The sequence below is a fragment of the Mastigoproctus giganteus genome, chromosome 12 (assembly GCF_048544385.1).
Source record: "Mastigoproctus giganteus isolate SK-2022 chromosome 12, ASM4854438v1, whole genome shotgun sequence".
In the NCBI taxonomy this organism is placed as follows: domain Eukaryota; kingdom Metazoa; phylum Arthropoda; class Arachnida; order Uropygi; family Thelyphonidae; genus Mastigoproctus; species Mastigoproctus giganteus.
Window position 1 is genome coordinate 23,319,543 of NC_143586.1, and position 12,961 is coordinate 23,332,503.

General features: G+C 39.7%; 1 protein-coding gene across 1 annotated transcript in view; it reads right to left on the reverse strand.

The window, feature by feature from the left end:
* The window catches only part of LOC150076780 (lethal(2) giant larvae protein homolog 1-like), a 227,416-nt gene that overhangs the window by 155,945 nt on the left and 58,510 nt on the right, over positions 1-12,961 (reverse strand). The window lies entirely within an intron of this gene.

The following is a 12,961-nucleotide window of genomic DNA, read 5'->3' on the forward strand; positions in this document are numbered from 1 at the left end:
ATACAAATGGTAAGAATGAAATTAATTGATAACAATCACAGTCGCAGATTATAAACTGCACTATACTGAATCCCATACTGATTGAAGCCACACTGTGTGAGGTATTGCTGTATAGCTCTCAGGTTCTAATCAAAGGGATGTCTGCATGCTTTCATTGCAGAGTGTGAGGAGCTTGAGCACCACATCAGAATCTGATGTGGAGAATGAAGGCTTGAGGAAAGGGGTTGATGGTCTCAAAGAAATAAGAGAGACCCTTAAAGCACTCCAGACAATGCTGGAGACTACACTCATGCAACACAAGACATGAGATCAACCACAGTGGAGGAGGATAGCTAATGAGAAATATATTTAAAAAAAAAAAAAAAAAAAATAGGTGCAATAGAACCAGGGTGTGGTCCACCTGGGGCAAAAGTTGATGATGATGAAAGCAGCTATCATCTTTCAAAGGCACAAAAGGTGATATTCTTGTACATATTGGTACAAATGATATTAAGAATAGGAGATCTGAAGATTTACTTAACAAATACATGGCAATGTTGACAAAAAAAAAAAATTAAAAGTTAGGATAGGAGGGAGTACATTATGACAGCCATCAACAAATTTAGCCCTGGAGAGACTTGGCAAGGATTGTAAGGTAGAATTTTTCTCATCGTGGTTGGTGCTGGTTAACACCAGAGTGTTTTTACAAGGATGGAATAAACTTATAGTAGGAGGGCAAGAATATTTGCAGATGCTATAGAAAGTGTTAGGTGGAAGGGGAAACTGCTAGCTTTGGGGATGGGGGATGACACACAAATTAACAGATAAATAAAAGTTGCAGGTTGAGATATAAGCGAATCTTGCACTGCTTCAACTGAAACATGCAGCAGCCTAGAAAGCAAGACGTTGGGCATTACAAATGCCTGTTGGGGACCCCCGTGAAACAAGCAAATATATGGGCTGTGTTAGGTTACTATGGGCAAACAGGTGCCAGGTGCATGTATACTAGCAGGCACACTAATGCCTGCTAGTAAACAAATATGATGAATTTGAAGTACTGGTTAAGTAATGAAATGCAGAGATTGTAGGGACACCACAGACAGTGTCACTCGTAAATAAGGGATGCAGAATTTGGCCATGGGGAGTACAATGTGCAACAGTAACCATAGATGAAGAGAAGTAATTTATTTGAGGTAAGAGTTTTGTTCTTGACAGTTCATATATATTTTTGTGTTTTTGAGCATATTTTGCATGGTGCGATCGCTATAGCGCTAGCAATCTTACTGTCAGAACCCTTGACTTGCCTATGCCTCAAGGGCCCAAAATTCTTAACTATATTAGACAGAAAATTAGTTATATTAAGGTATCGTTAATGAGGAACTTATATCTAGTAATAGATTTAAGATATTTTTAGTTTTTAAGATAGTTTCCTTTGTTCAATTGATTTTCTCGACAAAACCGGGAAATCCCATTACCTGGGTTATAATAGGTCTAATTTTGAACAGACACATCAAATTATTTCTTCCAATAGAAGAAACAATATAATATGGACAGAATGACTGAAAAGGACTTAAATATGGATGAAAAAATGCAGAAACCAGGAGACAACCCTGACTTAAATATAGAGGATATCCCTGACTCAGATATCAGAGTTTTAAGAAAAAGAACCCACCCACAATAATGAGGAAATAAAAAATAAATAATGAATACATATGCTGAAGCATGTCTCCCTTGGTATGAAAAGGGCAAAAAAAAAAGGGAAAAAAGGGAGAAATCAAACAGCACAAAGAAAAAGATAGTAATGAAAATACAGAGAACAAAACAGAAGAGGAAATAAGGTTTGAAACTATTAACCAGGTTCAAGACCCAATCAAACAAATTAAAGAGTTAAAAACTTTACTTAGAAGACTTCCTTCACAAGCAAACAAATAGAATAATGTCTGCAACAAGACTACAAATAGTCAACTGCTGGAGAGTCTTGGAGCAGAGAGTCAGAGTTGAACACAGAAAACAGAGTTTTAAAACCAAAGTGGAAACTGACAGCAGAAAAAAATAATTATAAAGAGATCAACACATTAAGTTATGCCCAAGTAGCAAGGGCAAATAAAACAGTGGCTATGCAGCCAAAAGAGGTTAACAAGCCAAAGCAAACACCCAGAAATAAAGAGACAAACACTGTCATACTAAAAGCAATGCCTGACTCAGCCCACAAATTCAGTGAGACTGTCAAAGAAACAGTAATGACACAACTAAAGCCCTACTTAAAGGACATAAAAATTAACAGTATGAGAAAAGTGAAAGAAAAATGGGGTGCTACTGGAAGTAGCGAATAAAGAGGATTTAAAAAAGGTGGAGGCAATACCTGAAGTCACAAAACTTGGGCTTAAAACAGAAAAGCCAAAAGGAAAAAATCCTCACATCTTAATTTTTGATGTACCAGAGGCAACATCAGAAAAAGACCTAATGATGGATATTATATTCTAAAAACGTTCAGTAGAATAATGACAATAGATGAATTTGCTGCTAAATTCTTTCTAAAAAGAGGAACCAAAAGCAAAAGAAATGGATTATTTAACATTATAGCAGAAATTATACCTAAAATATGGAAGGCACTGCAGGAACAACACAGAATCTATGCTGGCTGGACCAGCCATAGATTCAGGGAACATTTCCCCATACAAAAATGTTTTACATGTCATAAATATACTGCCAGGGATTGCAGTCAAAAAGAACCTGTCTGTGGTCACTGTGCAGTCACCTGGCCATGATTACAAAAGTTGCAAAAATAAGTCTCAGCAGCTAAAATGTGCTACCTGCAAGGCAGCACAGCTGACTGACTATGCACAACATAATGCAATGTAGAATGAAAGACAGGGATGACAAATGCCCTTGCTATAAAAAAAATGGTAAAATTTATACAATCTAGGACCAATTATGGGCTAGATTGAAAATATAAACATGACTAGGGCTCTAAATCTCGTCCAATTGAATGCTCAAAGAGCAAGAGCTGTTGTAGATCAGATCAAGCTCAAATTAGAAGAAAATGACATATTAACATGACATAGAATCACTGTTTAATAGAATTAAACTTTAATTCACAAACGTGATCACAATGATCGGCGCTTACTACATATCATAGTACTTTACTATGTGTCCATCGTAAAGTGATTTGATCATACAGAAAATCAATTGTAAAGCTGCATTTTTTAACTATTTACGTGAAACTTCGCATAATGGGGCATCTGCTTAATTGGGCCAAAATGCACTAGTCCCCATGCATCTCAAATAACCAGAATTGATTGTATTATTGAGACAAACCGGGGATCATTTCCCCATCCAGCCAGACATTATAAAAGAAAACACTGAATATGACAATGCCAATACGGAACCTCTGTTTACTATACAAGACTTAGAAATAGCACTATGTAAAGAGACAGTATTTAAATTCTATACAGTGGGACCAACTGATGATGTTACCAACAGCAAACTCAAAATGGGAAGCATTCAAGGAACTAATCTTGGAGGCTACCAGGCTTTACATACCAACTAAGAAATATTGTTCAAGGTTTAGGCCTAAATGGTTGTCAGATGAACTAATGAGACATGTGGTAGAGAAGAAAAATGCATGGGATACATACAAATTAATGGGTGACATGGAAGCCTATGATAGATATAAGTTGGTCTGTAACCAAGTCACAAAGGGGATTAGGCAGGCAAAGGCAGACTACGAAAAATCCTTGGCAAAGGATGCAAAGAAAAACAGAAAAGAGTTCTTTACCTATTTAAACTCAAGAAGGAAAGGGATGAATCAGATTGGTCCACTGGATATTGATGGTTCAACAGTTGAGGATCCTGCTCAGGTGGCAAACAATCTAAACGAGTATTTTGCATCTACATTCACGCATGAGGAGTTATTCAGGAAGGAGAATGATGTAGGTAAAGTAAACATTGGCAGTGAGCTGGATGATTTTGTAATAACTGAGAGGAAAGTGGAGGAGAGATTGTTGAGGATAAACATAAAAAAGGCACCTGGGGTGGATGGGATCTATCCAGTTATATTAAAGGAGGCAGCAAAGGAAGTAAGCAAACCCCTAGCCATAATTATGAGAGCTTCTTTGGACTCAGGGGAGGTACCCATAGACTGGAGATGTGCAAATGTGACCCCAATTCACAAAGGAGGATCAAAGGCTGACACAAGTAATTATAGACCTGTTAGTTTAACTTCTGTTCCAGGTAAATTAATGGAGGCACTGGTTAAAGAAGCACTGCAGGATCATCTAGACAAGAATTCAGTTATAGCTCAGACGCAGTATGGTTTTGTTAAGGGCAGGTCTTGCCTGACCAATTTGATTGGATACTATGATGTAGTCACAAAAGAACTGGATGCAGGGAATAACTTTGATATTATATATTTGGATCTTAGAAAGGCTTTTGATACTGTTGCACATGGAAGACTGCTGCACAAATTGGAGCAGTGTGGCATTGGAGGCAAATTGTTGCTATGGATAAGGGGATGGTTGAGTGGCAGAAGACAGAGAGTGGTAATCAATGGACACTGCTCAACGTGGACTAATGTTATTAGTGGAGTTCCTCAGGGTTCAGTGTTGGGTCCGTTGTTGTTTTCGGTGTTTATGAATGATATTAATGATGGGATATCAAGTTTAATGTCCAAGTTTGCAGATGATACAAAGGTTGGCAGGGTTGTTAAGGACACCACTGACGCTATGCTGCTGCAACAGGATCTGGAAAGGTTGAACAGATGTGCTGAGAGGTGGCAAATGAAGTTTAACATTGACAAATGTAAAGTACTACACATGGGAAACAGTAACCCCAGAGCAACGTATCAACTCTGTGGTACTACACTGACAGTGGTGGAGAATGAAAAGGACCTGGGGGTAATTGTGCAGGCAGATATGAAGTTCTCTGAGCAGTGCAGACGAGCTGCAAGAGTAGCTCATGGTGTCTTGTCAATGATATACAGGAATTTTTCTAGCAGGGATAAGGAGGTGATTATTCCCTTGTATAAGGCAATGGTTAGGCCACATCTTGAGTACTGTATACAGGTCTGGAGGCCTCATTTCAAGAAGGATGTAGAGCTGCTGGAATGGGTATAGTGAAGGGCAAGAAGATTAGTGAATGGAACAAAGGGTTGCTCTTACGAAGAAAGGCTTAAGTTTTGCAAATTACAGAGTCTGGAGACTAGGCACCGGCGAGGTGATCTGATAGAAGCGTATAAGGCTTTGAATGATTTGAGCATGCTCAATGCCAATGGGATTCTTCATCTTGCTCAGAATAATCAGCTCAGAGGGCATAAATTCAAATTGAGGAAGGACGGATGTCGGATAGATGTGCGGAAATTTGCCTTTGGCCAGTGGATGGTTGGTTGGTGGAACCGACTTCCATCACTTGTTGTTGAAGTTGATAGCCTAAACAAATTTAAGGCTCAACTGGACAGGTATTTCGAGCGAACGGAGGGGTGAAATGGGAGTGGTGTGTTTTTTTTGTTTTTTTTTTGGCTGATGCTGAATAAGCTTGCTTTCTTGCATCATATGCCTCTACTAAGCTAATGCCAAAACCAAAAACAATAAATGCCCAGGTTTTGACCTCTTAGAGGCTGAGATTATCAAAAAATCAGCAGAAATAGCACTATATAATAATTGTTTTAACTCTTTTTTTCCAAAAATATGGAAAAAAAGCTGTGTTAAGATTAATTCTAAAAAACCCTGAGAAACTGCCTACTGATTCCAAATCATATAGCCCAATAGCCCTACTCCCTGTACTAGAGAAAATATATGAAATACTACATGGAAGCAGGTTTACATTGCAACAATCAGTATGGTTTTAAGCAGGGCAACTCTATGGAGAGAATTCCATGCATCACCTACTGACAACAGTTAAAAACTCAGAGGAAAAATATATGCTGGCAATCTCTCTCTACTGACTTTGCTGGGGCATTTGACTCACTCTGGTGGCCTAGTGCCCTTAGGAGACTTCAACAGGCATATACCCCACAAAACCTCTATAAGGTAATAAACAGCTACCTTACAGACAGGAGTGTCTCAGTACACACAAGGTTCCAGAAATTGACACGACCTGTGAATAAAGGCTGCCTGCAGGGTTCAATCCTTGGCCTTTTCTTCTGGAACATTGTTCTAGATGAATTTCTGGCCTTGGATCTGGGCCCTGTGGAAAGCCTGGCCTTTGCAGATGACATGATTTTCCTTGTAAAAGGTAATATACGAGTGGTTGTAGAGCAAAGATCAAATGCCGCTCTCTTGCAGCTGTAGGAGCGGGCACAAACGCACATGCTCAAAATATTGCCTTAAAAAAACCAAACAAATATCTCTAAAAGATAATTTGGACATAAGAAGACATCCACAAATCAAAATTAACACAACCACTATAAAAATGGTAACAGAACTAAAATATCTTGGAGTGGTCTTTGATTCTAAACTAACTTTTTATCCCCATTTGACCCACTTAGCAAAGAAAGTGAGAAATTATGTAGGTATGACTGCCAGGATCAGTCAAGCAGACTGGGGGCTCAAAATAAAGACCCTGGCAATCATATCGTGCAATGTTCCTAACTGTTATCACCTATGGAGCCGGTGCGTGGTTCACCTGCTCAGCCATAGTAATAAATAGGAATAAATTAGAGTCGATAAAAAGGAAATACTACTCACTATTACCAGAGCATGTTGCACAGTAAGCACACCTGCATTACAGTTGATGGCCGGAACTCTCCCACTTTACCTGGAAGTAGCCAAAAGAGGCTTATATTATAGATTTAAAAGGGCATACCCACAGACAGGGATATGCCTTTTTCTGGGGGATAGCCTCTGATACAGCTAACACCTTCAATGCTGAAAGAAAAAGAATAGCCACAAAGCTCCATGAGCTAGGGCAAACAAAGTGGGAGCAGGAAACCAGTGGTCTGGTTACCAAAAGGTTTCTGCCACGGGTGGCAATGGTTAGCCCAAAGCCACCTCAAGTGGTATGCCCCTGGACTTTTTACAACACTTATACTGAAGGTCACAGCTCCCTAAAGGTGAAACTAACCTCCTTAGGGCTGACCGATGACCCAAACTGCATCTGTGGCAAGAGTGAAGACTGGGCACACATTCTATATGAATGTATAATATATGACATCCCCAGAACAGAACTAATAGCACTTTGCCCCTTTCCAGGAGCGAAGAACATGGGTTCATCATAGAAGAGGAAAATTATAAAGCCATTACATCCTTCAGAGAAAGTATTCGAAATGCGCAGAACTATCCAAAGAATGGCAATTCAGCCCCCCCAGCAATTAAACAATAATCAAAACTGCCCACATTCCCCACCACGCCCAGACAATGACCTAAAAACTGTCAGGATAGCAGTATTCTGTGCCCTGACAGAAACCAAACATGGCAAAATCCCCCAGGACTACCCAGCCACGTGTAGGAACCTGGGACCCCCACACCAAATAAGTAACCACATAGGGAAGAGAGATTGTACAGGCAGCCAGGGAAGCAGATTAGCTGAAAAATATCAGTAAGCTAATAGCAAAGGGATGCAATGTAGAATGAAAGACAGAATAAATACTGAGTGAACTAGGAATTAGGGTAAAAGGGCATAAATGGCAGTTTTGGTGAAAGAAAGAGTGACCTAGCATGAGGGAAAGAGAGAGTGAATGGAAATGAGTGGAAGAGCAAATGTAATTGGCCAAAAGATATAAATTTAATAATAACTTGCATTACTTTATATATACTTTTTTTTTTTTTTTTTTATGAAAACCTCAAACACGAAAGGTATCAAAACCTATAGTACTTAGTACCATGCATTTACTAACAACACAAACACTATCACTGCATTCTTCCCTGGCCTGCACCACAACTGAAGAATAGTAGTAGTGGCATGTGATGCAAGAAAGCAAGTGTATGAGCTTATGCAGCATCAGCCAAAAAAAAAAAAAAACACCATTCCCTCCAAATGCCTGTCCAGTTCCTCCTTAAATTTATTTAACCTATCAACATCCACAACGATGGGTTTGTTCCACCCGCTGGCTAAAGGCAAATTTCCGCACATCTATTCTACATCTGTCTTTTCTTAATTTGAATTTATGCCCCCTTAGGTTTGTAATCTGAACAAGTGGAAGGATCCCATCAGAATTCAGCGTGCTCAACCCATTCAAGGCCTTATACACCTCAATCAGATCACCGTGCAGGTGCCTAGTCTCCAGCCACTGCAATTTGCAGAACTTTAACCTCACTTGGTAAGAGGATCCCTTCATTCCCCTCACCAATCTTGTTGCCCTTCTCTGTACACAGTAAGTTGAGGTGCTCAGAGAGTGCAGTGCAGAAAGCAAGAATCAAATAAATTAAATGAAAGCCAGAAGAATGAATGAAAGTGTAAGTGTGTAAGAAAAAGATGAATGAGTGAAAAAAAAAAAATATATATATATATATATATATTTTTTTTTTTTTGAGGAGGTATGCCAACCAAGTTGTGTGTAATGCAGTCAGCAATGCAGGTATGGAGGTGATTGGTGTATCCAGACGCCTGATATGCCTTTCCATAGAATCCCACAAGTGCTCTACGGGATTGATATCGGAGGGGGGGGGTCGAAGGTCAATCGATATGCTGCAAGTCAGAACTGTGTTCCTCAAACCATTCCTGCACAAAGAGTTGTTGTTGTTTTTGGTTTTTAGGAGCATTAGCAACTAAGGCCATATTGCTCCAGGATATGCGGTGGTCATTCCTTAACCTTTCCGCATCCTCCGTATTTGGTGGTGACGGGCTCGAACCCCGGTCTAATCAAGAAGCGTGTGCTACGCACTGCTGCTCCTTCCCACCTGGCTACGGAGGCGCCTGCACAAAGAGTGCCTGACGGCTTGGCGCATTGTCATCCTGGAAGACACCATCACCATTTGGGAAAAAGTGTATCATAGTGGGGTGTACACAGTCAGCAAGCAGTTGACGACAGCAGAGACCACTGATATGTTGTTCCACATGCACCAGGTGTCTAAGTTCCTGCCAGTGAAACATGCTCCACACCATACATCTGCCTTGACCAGTCTGCACTTTTGATACCATGCATGATGGATGAAGAGCCTCATGTTGTTGATGCCAAATCCGTACACAACCATCCACAGTGTGAAGTAAATAACATGACTCATCAGACCAGCACACCTTCTTCCTGTCTTCTAACATCCAACTTGCATGCTCTTTGCACCAGGCCAATCTTTTAAGCCAATGAACCTTGGTTAGGAGAGGGTGCCATATGGGGTCATCTGCGGGTATAGATATGTGCAAGTGTGTGTGATGCATGGTCATGCCATATATTGTTCCGGTTTCGCCTATGTTGTATTGAGTAGTCAACTCTTCAACAGTGCTGTGCCTGTTTGCCTGTACGAGTCGTCTGACCTGGCACTCACCTCTAACATCAACCTTTCGCTGACCTTTGCAGTTTTGCTGTTGGGTCATTTTTAACCATTTTGATGCCAGTCCTGGTATACTTTAACTACGGTGGCTCTGGAACACCTCACCTGTTCAGCCGTTTGGGAAATCAAGGCACAAGCTCTTAGAGCACCCACAATCTATCTTTTATCAAAGTCCGATAAATCCTTCCTTTTACCAATCAAGCTTGGAATTTTACTACCTACTGAACCACTGACACATTATCTATGCTACGTAGGTCAACTAACTCCACACTCTCGTACCTCACGTGGTCAATGGGTCGCATTCAGTTTTCATAGGTGTGTATATAATTCAGTGATCATTCAGTGTGTGTATAAAAAACAGGGAAAAAAAAATTACATATACTGTATATATAAGAAAAAAAGTATAAAAATAGAATGCAAGTAGAGTGAGAATGCATATTATGAATGAAGTAAATATGTGTCTCTCCCAACCCTTCGCCTGGTGGGTTCCCCACTGCCAGATAACATGTCCCACCCTCTGAGCAGGATGGGCAGTTTGACATTCCTACTGGATTCGACACTACATGGACACGACAACCATCACCGATGAAGACATACTGCGGCTTGCTGCCGACACGCCATTTGCCGATCTGAACTGGGTACTCTAACCCAGTTCCCTTTAAAACCCCATCCCAGGGCAGGGAAGGGAGGAGACAGGTCTCTGTCTCCTCCCCTCCCTGCCTCCCCCATACTTCGCTCGGTGGGTCTCGTCTCCGCTGACCTTTTTGGGAATGCCGACTCTATCGTTCCCATTCTTCTACCTGTTTCCCCCCAAGGTCTTCAGTTTCCCCTCACTAAAGCAACCGAGTATAACCCTAACAATGCTGCCAGATTCTAATCAATGTCTAAATTCTAGTGTTCAACCCCCCCCCCCCTTTTTTTAGGCCTTGCCACTGAAATCCTTGGAAATTGTGGTGGAGCCTGCCAGAATACTTAAATAATCTACTGGGTGGCTAACCTGCCTCCTCCTTGTGGCAAAATGTGGGCAACAGTGGATCCCAACGGGGGCCCAACAGCTAAATGGTCAGAGAAACAACAGAACGTACCGCTACACAACAGACCACTCCCCTACACACTTTAAATCTCTGGCCTCCACAGAGTTGTGTCACTTACAAAGAATACAATGCCGAGATGGGGGGAAACCCCCAGGTGACATCAGATAACTAACACACTTTACAAGTACATTATGTACAGAAATTACAGAGAGAACAGGAAAGGGGGGGGGGGAATTATGCTCTCAATTAAGAATCACATAAAATCTAAGGAAGACCATCCCACTGACATGTATGGACAATGAGTCAGTTTGGTATGACATAAGCAGCTGGAAAGCAAAAATGAGAGGAGTGTGTTATAAGCCTAATATAAACAACTATATAGAAGAATTAGTGGATCAATAAAGCAGAATCTCTTATAATGAAGAGTTTTAACATACACAATTCATTGGAATTGTTTGAGTTAAAACTTAAGTTGTTATTAATCGTTAGCAAGACGTTTCCAGAATTATTGGATGAACTGTTTTTTCATCCAATAATAAAAAGAGACAACAAGAGAGAAAGCAATACTCCTCTTGATTTCATTATCAGCAGCTCTTCATATACAGGCATACCTCGAATAACAAATAGGATGCGTTCCACGAAATTACTTCGTTAAGCGAAACTTCATTTTCAGAGGTAAAAATACTATGGCCAGAATAGGGATACGTTCCTACATAAAGAAAATGAAAAGCTTTTTTTTCGAACAAAGTTTTATTAAATAAACAGTCAACTTACATACAAAGTGCAAAGTGAAATCACATTTTAAAATATGAGTCTAAAGTTGATTACTTATGCTTTTTTCTCTTTCATTTAACAATTGCCTATACGGAGTTATTGCATTTAACACTGATCGCTTAACAATAACACTTCTTCCTAAATCAGGATCATTTTCACTAAAAAAATTTAAAACGTTTTCAATGTCATTTAAGCACCTTTTTAAATCTTTGGTTGTTAACACTTTTTCGGCAGGAACTTCTTTAACTTCGTCTCATTATCTTTGTCTTCGTTGCTAACAAGGTTTTCTAAATCTTCCACTGAAAAACCATCATCTTCTGCATTCAATAAATTTCTAACATCCTCTTCACCGACATTTTCGAAACCTATTGATTGAGCCATCTGGATAACTTCATTTCTAATTTCTTGGATGTTATTTTCTTCTTCTAGTACAACTTCTGGCCATATTTTGCGCTAAACTCCATTTAAGCATTTCTTAGTGACTTCTTTCCAAGAACTATCAATGTTTTCAATTGCGTTTTTAATGGTGTAGTTTTTCCAAAAGGTTTTAACTGTCATTTCCTCTTTATCCTCTAGTTCAGTTAAATTGCTTAATGTTCGACGCAGATAATAAGCTTTAAATGATGCTATTACTCCCAGATCCAATGGTTGAATCAGGGAAGTTGTGTTTGCTGGAAGAAACACAACTTTGACAGGAATGCATGTGTCCAACGTGTTAAGATCAGTAGGATGTCCCGGAGCATTGTCTAACAACAAAAGAGCTTTTTCTTCAAAGTTGTTTTTTTGACAATACCGTTTTACTTCAGGACAAAAACTGTTAACAAACCAATCAGTAAATAACTCCTTGGTAACCCACGCTTTTCTATTTGTTTTCCATATTACAGGTAAATTCATTTTTATGTTACCTTTTAACGCCCTCGGATTTTCTGAATGGTAAACTAATAACAATTTTAATTTATAATCGCCAGAGGCATTTGATCCAAAGAGTAACGTTAAACGGTCTTTGGCTGCTTTGAACCCAGCAGCTGATTTTTCTTCAATAGAAATGAAGCTTTTTGTTGGTAGCCGTTTCCAGAACAAACCGCTTTCGTTAACACTGAACACCAAATTTGGTGGAAAATTTTCACGTTCAATTATTTCCTTTAGTTTTTCTGGAAACTTATTTGCAGCTTCTCCTGTTAATTTTACACTATGAATCCTGGCCCGTTTTTTTAAATTTCTCGAACCAACCACGAGAAGCCCAAAAGGTTTCCGTAATTTCTTCAGTTTGTTTAGATTTCAGGTGATTAAACTGGAATATTTTTTTTTTTGTTAAATGGGGCTTGAAATTGCGGACTTCGTTATTTCGAAGCTTCGTTATCAGAGGTAACGTTAAACGAGGTATGCCTGTATTAATAATCTGCATATAAAAGAACCACAAGATAGCAGTGGTCCAGTGCACTGATGTGGGATTTACTTAAAAATGTAACAAGGCAAAGGGGAAGGGTTTTTGCATTAGCATATGATGCAAGAAAGCAAGCTTATGCAGCATCAGCAAAAAAAAAAAAAAAAAAACATGCTCCCATTTCACCCCTCCATTCAATTCCAAGTACCTGTCCAGCTCAGCCTTAAATTTATTTAGGCTATCAACTTCCACAACAAAGGATGGAAGTCTGTTAAACCAACCAACCACCCGCTGGCTAAAGGCAAACTTCCACACATCTATCCTACATCTGTCTTTCCTCAAAGGGCACCTCCATAGCCAGGTGGGAA